At 41.9% G+C, this 9,893-nt stretch overlaps 1 pseudogene across 1 annotated transcript; it reads right to left on the bottom strand.

The window, feature by feature from the left end:
• Positions 1 to 225: 225 nt before the first annotated feature.
• LOC308240982 (protein SPT2 homolog) lies at positions 226 to 9,195 on the bottom strand (annotated as a pseudogene). The gene is made up of 2 exons: positions 8,684 to 9,195; positions 226 to 993 (listed from the first exon to the last, which is right to left on the bottom strand). The product of its transcript is annotated as a protein SPT2 homolog (transcript).
• Between the last annotated feature and the right edge of the window lie 698 nt (positions 9,196 to 9,893).

Here is a 9,893-nt window from a genome sequence, read left to right as displayed (position 1 = left end):
AACTATTCACCCAGGTCCCAAGCTGCTCACTGGTCTAGGGCCTGAATGGCTGACAGTCTGTCCAGCGGAAACTGTGCCACTTACTGATCGCCCAGAGCCACTGACTGACCGCTTGGGGGGCACTGAGCCACTCATTGGTCGTCGGTTATGTGGATTGTGCACAGGCCACCCAGAGTCACCAGAACTGACCACTGACTTCCTAGAACCACCTGGGCCACTGATGGGTCATCCAGAGCCACCTGTACTGCTGACTGTCCTTCCAGGAGGATTTAAGTCACTGGCTGGCCTCTTGGTCCCACTGATTGATCACTCAGGTCCTGAGCTGGAGCTGCCATTCTGGTGCCTGGGCACGGAGCCAGAACTAACCATAGGCCGAAGACTCCCTGTGATGGGCTGCCTAGGAGCTAGGCTGGAGCTGCTGCCTGACGGCCTGACACTTGGACTCTTAGCCTTATGTGGGGAGACCACAGGTCCAGGTCTGGAATGGCTAGGATAGAGAGGAGATTTTTGGCTGTGTGCTCAGTAACAGATTTCTGAGTCCCTTTAGCAGAAGTCTTTGGAACACTTGGTGAAAAGGTGCTCAAGTGGGTCTTTCCAGCCCCACCGAAAACAGGCCTGTCATGGTCCTTTTGAAGTGAGGCTTGGGAACAGTTTCTGGATCCTACTTTGGTCCTCTCTCCTGGCATGGATTTGGATGAAAACAAACCTAAATGTTTCTTATTATCTGTGCTGGGTCTGGATTTCTTCTCAGCATGAGGAAGGGAAGTGCCTTTGGGAGAAGGATGCTTGTCCCTGGAAACTCTGCTGGATTTTGTGACCATACTTTCAGTATGAGAGGGCACCATTTTGGTCAGAGGTAGTCCTGCATCTACTTCAGGCTTCTTTTTCATATGTCTTCATTCAAGAAGTTTTCACTCCCTAAGTTCTTGTGCAATCATAGGCCACTTTTCTGTGTTTTTTTTTTTTCACTACATTGATTTCCACTGGTTCATACTGTTGGAAGCTAGCCATTGTCTTCCCTATCAGAAAAGTGTAAACAAGGAATGCAGAAGGCTCATGAACCTTGAGCTCTGCCAAAGGCCAAAGCTATGCACTGATTGTTTAGTTGAGACAATGGTGGCTCAAGCAATTTCCTGACCAAACAGACTCAAAGTAAATCTTTACTAATATTTACTGACCTTTAAGATAGTCTTCCAGAATCTCCTGCCTGACTAAGGGCAATATGTGTATCTAAAATTGAATAAAAGGCTGGCAGGGCCTGGGCACCAGTGAAGTCCTTGCCCTTGCATTGGACTCTCTGCCTGGCCCCCCATTATTTCCAAATTATTATTTCTTTTGACCATGGCCCTTCTCCAGATCCCAAACCCTGAGCCATGCGGGACGTGGACTCTCACATCTGGCACCTCGAATGATGGATGTCTGGAAAAGAAGATTTATGATGGAGCAGAAAAACAAAGTTTCACCAGCAAGTTGGGGAAAAAGAATTCACTGGATAGGTGGGGAAATTTGCTGCGTGCAAAGCCCACAGCCAGCTGCAGAAGTCGAGATCTGTAAGTAGGGTGGGAACATCTTTTTTTAGTCAGGCTAATGGGGCAGAATTTGTCAAAAGGGGAGAAGCTTTATTGTAGACTTTTGGTTTGCATGCTTAAGGATAAAGGAATTAAAGTGTCAGAAGGTATTCTCTTACAGTTTTTGCATGTTATTATAGAACATAATCTCTGGTTTCCTGAAGAAGGTACATTAGATGTTGAATGTTGGGAAAGAGTTAGTCAGAACTTGAAAAAACCTCAGCAGCAGGGGAAAAATTTGCCTCCAAATTGTTTCTCCTTGTGGAACATGGTATTGCATTTGCTAGAGCCTTCTAGAGAAACAAAAGAGGATAAACCCCCACCCCCTTGCACCTTCCGCTCCTAAAGAGGAGCAAAAAGAAAAATTGGAGGAATAGCCTTCATGGCCCCCTCCACCTCCATGTCCTAATCCTGAAACATTTAATTCACCATTAATAGAATCACCTATGCAAAGAGCTATCCGAGAAGGATTGAAGTACATGACGGTGGAGGACCAACATGCTTTTCCTATTATACAAGTATCTGACCCACAGCTCCTAAATCATATAATAAGACAGCATGAAAAATTTGACTTTAAAATGATAAAGGCCTTGCGTGAAAGCATAGTCCAGAATGGTCCTATAGCTCTTTTACCGGAGAAATTATGACTAATATTTCTGAAGCATTCTTAGCTCCTTATGATTGGTATTCTCTGGCTCACGGAGGAGATTATTTACTATGGAAGGGAGAATTTTTGGAGAAATGTCAGAAGCAAGCCCATGCAAACTGCGGGCTGAATGCTCAAATAACTTATGAAATGCTGACAGGACTGGGACAATATAATGACATGCAAAATCAGCTAAATTATGTGCAACAGGCATATGAGCAAATTAGACTTTGTGGAAAAAGAGCTTGGTGGGCTTTACCATCAAAAGGGGACCCTGAGGGAGCTTTTAGTAAATGTATGCAGGGGCCTACAGAGTCATTTTCTGACTTTATGGCTTGCCTCACTCAAGCAGTGAGATGCCAGATTCAACACGAAACAGCAGGAGACATTTTAATTCAGCAATTAGCTTATGAAAATGCCAATGCTGATTGTAAGAAATGCCTGATGCCTCTGAGAAAAAATAGTACCATTACAGAAATGATTCGAACACGTCAGAATGTGGGGTGAGGCACTTTTCAAGCAAACTTACTCGCTGCCGCTGTAACAGTGGGGAATAAAAGGTGTTATAATTGTGGAAGAACAGGACATTTTAAAAAAGAATGTAAGCAACCAAGAAGGACACAAGGTGGCGATCTAGGGAAAGGCGTGAGCATTCTGCCTCCCAATTCAATCAACACAGATTAAACCTCTCTGTGTCCTAGAAGTCAGAAGGGAAACCATTGGGTTGGTTAATGTAGATAGAAATTTCATAAAAATGGGCAGCCATTAGATCAAGACATTGAGAATGGCCAACCACAGGGAAACGGCCCCCGAGCCCCATCATCAATAGGGGAAGTTTGCCCTGCAAGGCCCACAGTGGACTCCCTCATCTGAGCCACTCCAGGGAGCGCAGGCCTAGTTTTTAACAGTACTATAGCGGTCACTTTGAGCCCCGATATGGTTCGGCAAGCTGTTCCTACAGGAATCTGGGGACCTGTGCCACCAAGAACTTTAGGATTAATCTTAGGGAGAAGTGGAAAAACTCTGAAAGGACTAACTGTTCTGCCTGGAGTCATAGATTCAGACTGTTGAGGGAGAAATTAAGGTAATATTAGAATGTAATCATATTATGCAAATTACTTCAGGACAAAGAATTGCTCAGATACTACTTCTACCTTTTATTCAGCAAGGTGAAGCTATAAATAGGAAAAGAGGAACACAAGGATTTGGAAGCTCAGATATCTATTGGATACATGAAATTAGCAAAACCCATCCTATGATTAATTTAAGAATAGAGAGAAAACGGTTTAAAGGTTTAAGAGACACTGGAGCGGATGTCAGCATTATCAGCAAAGAATTCTGGCCTCCAAGTTGGTCCATGGTAGAAGCTATAAGCTCTATCATGGGGGTCAGAGTTCCTGATAATACACAATGCAGTGTCGCAGTGTTAAGGTGGCAAGATGAAGAAGGACAGACAGGATGGTTTCAGCCTTACATAGTCTCTGGGATTGCAGTCAACTTATGGGGCCAGGATGTTTTAGAAGGTTTACAAGCTTGTATTATTACCAGCAAAGGATAGCAGTTAATAACTCAGATGGGATATCAGACTGGTCAAAGCTTAGGAAAAAGTAATCAGGGAATTAAAGAGTCCATCCAAGCTAAAGGAAACCCAGGAAGATGAGGATTAGGATATCAACCTTTTGAGGAGTGGTTACTGCTCAATCTCCTCACCCTCATGCAGATCCTATACAATGGAAAGATGATAGACCTATATGGGTGGATCAGTGGCCATTAACCAAGGAGAAATTAGGTCATATTCATGAATTAATACAGGAACAAATAGAGCGTAGAGCCTTCCAATAGTCCTTGGAATACACCTATATTTACTATACCTAAGAAGGCAGCATGAAAATGGCAATTGTTACATAATCTTAGAGCGGTTAATACTACTATGCATACCATGGAAGCTTTACAGCCTGGACTCCCAGCGCCTTTTCAAATTCCTCTAGATTGGTCTCTTATAGTAGTAGATCTTAAGGATTGTTTCTTCACCATTCCCTTGGCACCTCAAGATAAACAGAGATTTGCATTTCCAGTGCCAGCTATTAATAATATAGAACCCATGGAAAGATATCAATGGAAAGTTTTGCCTCAAGGAATGGCCAGTGGCCCCACCTAGTGTCAAAAATATGTAGCTCAAGCTGTTCAGCCTTTAAGGGACAAATATTCCTGATGTTACATTATTCATTCCATGGATGACTTGCTCTTAGCAAGTCCATGGGAAGTGCAGACTTTGGCAATGTAAAAATTGCTCCAGAAATGGTACAGAAAGAAACGCCTTTCAAATATCTGGGAACCATAATTGAAAACCAACGTATTAGGACTCAAAAGGTGGAAATAAGATTGCCTTAAAACTTTAACTGACTTTCAAAAAGTATTAGGGGACATTAACTGGTTAAGACCTTATCTGAAAATCTCTACAGGAGAAATGACAAATTTATTTAATATACTTAGGGGTGACTCTAATCTTTCCTCATCCTGAACATTAACAGATGAAGCTAGGAAGGAGTTGCTAAGAATTGAGCAGGCAATCTCTTCAGCCCAATTAGCATGGATAGAGCCTAAATTGCCTTTATTGGGACAGATTAACCCTACTGCAAATAGTCCCACTGGAGTCATCTTCCAAAAAACTCTCCTGCTATTATTGAATGGGTCCACCTAGGGCATCAATCCTCTAAAACTGTGGTTAATATATAGAACTACGGCTCAGTTGATACCTCAACTTAGAAAGTGCTGCAGGCAGTTTAGAGGAGAAGAACCCCAATGCATTTACCTTCCCCTCACTGGGAAGCAATTAGAAATATTATTTCAAACTGATTTGAATTGGCAAATTGGACTAAGTGGATATTCAGGGGAACTTAGTTGTCACCTATTAAAAGACAAATTACTACAATTTTTATATTATATCCCCTTATTATACCAAAAAATACTAGGCAGGAACCTATTCCTGGAGCATTAACTGTTTTTACTGATGGATCATCGAATGGTAAAGCTGCCTATCATACAATGAATTCAGACCGAGTCATACTGACCAGTCATACTTCTGTACAAAGAATTGAATTAGAGGCTATTAAGGCTGCATTGCAGGATTTCCAAGAGCTTCTTAATATTATCTCTGGCTCTTCTTATGTTGTGGGCCTAGTGAATAGAATTGAAACTGCTCGGTTAAAATGGCTCAGTGACCAAAGTTTATTTTTTACTATTTAAACAAGTTCAGCAGATTGTACACTCACATCAGGGCTCACAGTGTATTACCTGGCCGGCTAACAAAAGGAAATGCACATGCTGATCAATTGGTTGCTATATTAAAACATGCCTCAGAATCTCATCAGCCTGCCAAAATGTTGTCCAAACAATTCTCGATCACTCGACAGCAGGCAAAACAGATTATCAGAGAATGTCCCACTTGCATGTTACATCTGCCTCAAAGGTCTAATACAGGAATTAACCCTTGAGGATTGATAAGGGAACATATCTGGCAAATGGATGTAACACATTATACTCCTTTTGGACACCTTGGGATATTGCTTATCTCTGTATATACCTTTTCAAAGGGCCTATGGGCTACTGCATCTACAGGGGAAACGGCAAAACAGGTTATTAATCATTGCCTAGCTGCTTTTGCCATCATGGTGATTCAAAAAATCATTAAAACTGACAATGGACCAGCTTACACAACCTGTCATTTCCAGCAATTTTGTAAAAAGTGGAAAATTCAGCACATTACATGAATACCATATAATTCGCAGGGACAGGCAATTATAGAATGCCAGCATCATAGGCTAAAATCCCAACTTGAAAAACAGAAAAGGGGGAATATGGAGAAATCGCCTGTAGGTAGACTACACTAAGCCTTAATTACTTTAATTTTTTTCACTTGTAATGCCGATGGCAAGACACCCATGGAAATAAACTGGTGTCAGAATAAGCCAAAGGAAAATGGTCTGGTTAAATGGAAAGATCCTGAGTCTGGTTTATGGAAGGGCCCCAACCCCCGTTAACATTTGGTAAAGGCTACGCTTGTATATTTCCAGAAAATTTCTCGAAGCCCATGTGGATTCCCACAAGAAATATTAAACTTCAACATGGATCCGAGGGAGGAACTGGCCAGCTTAATGAGGACCTTGCACGTGGAGCCATGCCTTACAGCTGCAGACAATCGACTACCCCAGCCGCAGATAGCAGCAGCCCCAAGCAACCCACTGAAGATAGGGAATGGGAGGAGGACAAGACAAATAGCCCAGAGGTCACCTGAGGGATGGTGAAGAAGATGGTCCAGAAAGCTGAGAGAATTTGTGAGGAGACCAGAACCCCAAGAACACCTGAGAACGTCTTTCTTGCCCTGCTAGCAGTCATCAGCTGTGTGGTAATGCTACAGGGGCAAATGGAGAAGTATTTTGGACTTATGTTCCTGACCCTCCATGGGTAAGACACCTTACGTGGGCTGATCCCCCACCTAATGTAGTCACCAATAACACCAAACACCTTGGTCACCCAGGAGGACCATGGGTGGGGCAAGGAAGTATATGGGCAAAGTATAATTACATGGGTATCACCACCTAGCTTCCTTTTGTATGACACAGAACCAAACCACAGCTCCTTTGTGTGTAAAATTAAAAAGAGGCTTCTGGCTAACATGGACACCAAAGGAGAGGGGAGCAAAAGCCCAAATACATCTACTATCACTACTTACTCTGGGGAGATGTGCAGAAAATGTAACTTTATTAAGACACCCCCCCACAGTCAGCCGTTATGTAAAAAGTCTCATGAATGGCACCCCATCGAGGAAGAAATTAATTGGCAAGACTGTTATAGTGACCACCCCACCAGCAGCAAACTTAACAGTTTTTTCTTTGTGGATTGGAGCCCCTATGGGTTTGCATATAGTAACAATCGCACCCTAAAATGGAAGGGGAATGCATCCTATCTATATGTTGAAGCTAATCACTCCATTTCATGGCATGGAGGAGGATTTGTTGGATCTCAATTTCAAAATGACAATTGGCCCCTAAAAAATACATAATGTAAATTAGCTGCTGCACTTGCACCTATTAAATAGTATAGTTTTAACTATAGCTCAGATAATTCCATTCGTACCTTATGGAGAACTCCCAATAAGACAGTATTTCCCACCACCTGTGTATTTGATCCGTTTGTACTCCTCTCAGGCCCCATCCAGATGCACCTTAATATTACAAGCCATCTGTGTGAGGTGTCATGCACAGGCTGCACTATCCAATTGTATTAATTTTACATTCCAAAAGGATTCCCTCATGATTTTAAAACAACCGGCTTTCGCTTAGTTTCCTACTAACCGAACCGAGCCTTGGGAATCACATCAAACCTACCAACTGTTACATGATCTGGTAAAAATCTTAAAAAGACAAAAAAGATTTCCTGGAATGTTAATTGCAGGACTCTTTGCCCTCATAACATTACTTACTTCTGTGGGCATTGCTGCTTCATCCATGGTACAAACTGTTCAAACTTCTCAGTTTGTACAACCGGTCTATACAAAAAAGAATTGATAGCCAGTTTGAGATAGAATGATCACCATTAAAGTCTACAGTCTTGTGGATGGGTGATAAAATACACAGCTTAGAACAAAGAATATCTTTGTAGTGTCATTATAATTTTTCCCAGATTTGTGTTACTCCATTCCCTATTGGGGATCAATAAAAAAATCACCTTGGTACTTGGGGTAAAGATAACACAAACCTTGATATTTTAGAATTAAAACAGCATATTGTACAATTATCCCAGGCAAACTTATAAACTAATTCCTTAGATGCCTGGCAGAAATTTAAAAAAGACATGAATGAATTTAATCTCTTCCACTGGATCTCCTTACATTTGCCTCTCAGCATAACCACTATTGCTTGTCTCATTTTTATTCTTATGTTTATTTCTAGTCTGCAGATGTGGAATGAAGAGTCTTAAAAGGTCTTGAACCCTTCAGGTGGCATGCACTTTTCAACATTTATTAAGAAAAAGAGAAGGGGGAGATGTTGGAAGCTACCCATTGCCTTCCCTATCAGAAAAGTGTAAACAAGGAATGCAGAAGGCTCGTGAACCTTGAGCTCTGGCAAGGGCCAAAGCTATCCACTGATTGTTTAGTTGAGACAATGGTGGCTCAAGCAGTTTCCTGACCAAATAGTCTCAAAGTAAATCTTTACTAATATTTACTGACCTTTAAGATAGTCTGTCTGTTACCGGAATTGCCTGCCTAAGGGCAATATGTGTATCTAAAATTGAATAAAAGGCTGGCAGGGCCTGGGCACCAGTGAAGTCCTTGCCCTTGCATTGGACTCTCTGCCTGCCCCCCCATTATTTCCAAATTATTATTTCTTGTCTTGTCTCATCATTTGCCCACAGCCCTTCTGCAGATCCCAAACCCAGAACCATGCGGGACATGGACTCTCACATCATACTGCTTTTTCTCAGCCAGCCTGAGTAGGTCAGTGAAGTTCATGATGGTAGGGCACTTTTAAGGGGAACCTTTGGTTTACTTTCAACTTTGGGAGGAGGTTCTTGCTCTGATGCTGCTTGATTGTATTCTAAGAATTCTTCCATTTCATACTCTTGGTGTGTTCCCTGACTAGTGGCTTTCCATTGCCTGTCTTTTCTTTGACTTTTCCTCAACAGGAATCCCATTTAACAATGGAAATTGTCCTTTGTCCTCTTGGCCATAGCTTTTGCTTTCTTCTCATGTTTTAGGTCAATTCACTTTTTCACTAGTTCTTCTTTTCTCCTTTTTCTTTCTAAGGTTTTTTTGTCCGAGCTCCTCCACTTTTCTTCTGAGAAAAGCTTGTATGCTGCTGATTGGACACCTTTAACTTTGGGATCTTTTTTGGGAGGACCCACTGCCAAACCATACCTTTTCCATATGCTGTTGGTTCCTTGTCCTTTAGAAGCTATCATGAGAATTTCCCTGAAATCCATGTTGACTGAACTGGATAAAATGGGCCGGCTCTTGGAGGGGAATGAAAGTGCATCTTACTCAGTGGCCAGCTGCAGCTAAATGAACTAGCTGGCCGCCTCTTTTCTACCTCTACTCAGCACGACCAATTCTAGCACTGTCCAAGGCGGTCTGCCTGCCCCCTTCCTCAAGCAGCCTATATCCTTACAAGTCCAATGCTGTGCTCCCACCTTTGAAACTTTAAATAAAAGTTTTACATCCACAAGATAAATTAGTAGATTGTTCCGCATTCATTGACATAATCATTCAGTTAAGAATAAGTTACTTCAATTTAATTGTTAAATCTCAGTTCAGCCTGGCTGGTGTGACTCATTGGATTGAGTATTCTTTCAGGCACCAAGAGGTTGCTGGTTCGATTCCTGGTCAGGGCACATGCCAGGGTTGTGGGTTCAATCCCCAGAAGGGGGCATGCAGGGGGTTGCCGATTGAAGTGATATCTCTATCTCATCAATATTTCAGTCTCTCTCTCCCTTTCCCTTCCTCTCTCTCTGAAAATCAGTATTACCATATATTTTTAAAAATCTTTGTTCAGGAAATGGTGATAGACATGTACTCCCAAAATGTCTGAATCCTTGCTTATATGGTGAAGAAATAAAAGTTCATATTGATTTTTTTGCTAACAATCAATAATCGTACCCATTTTATATTTTTTAATTTATTT

The sequence above is a fragment of the Plecotus auritus genome, assembly GCF_963455305.1.
Source record: "Plecotus auritus genome assembly, chromosome: 1".
Classification (NCBI taxonomy): domain Eukaryota; kingdom Metazoa; phylum Chordata; class Mammalia; order Chiroptera; family Vespertilionidae; genus Plecotus; species Plecotus auritus.
This window is presented reverse-complemented; position numbering and strand designations above follow the sequence as displayed.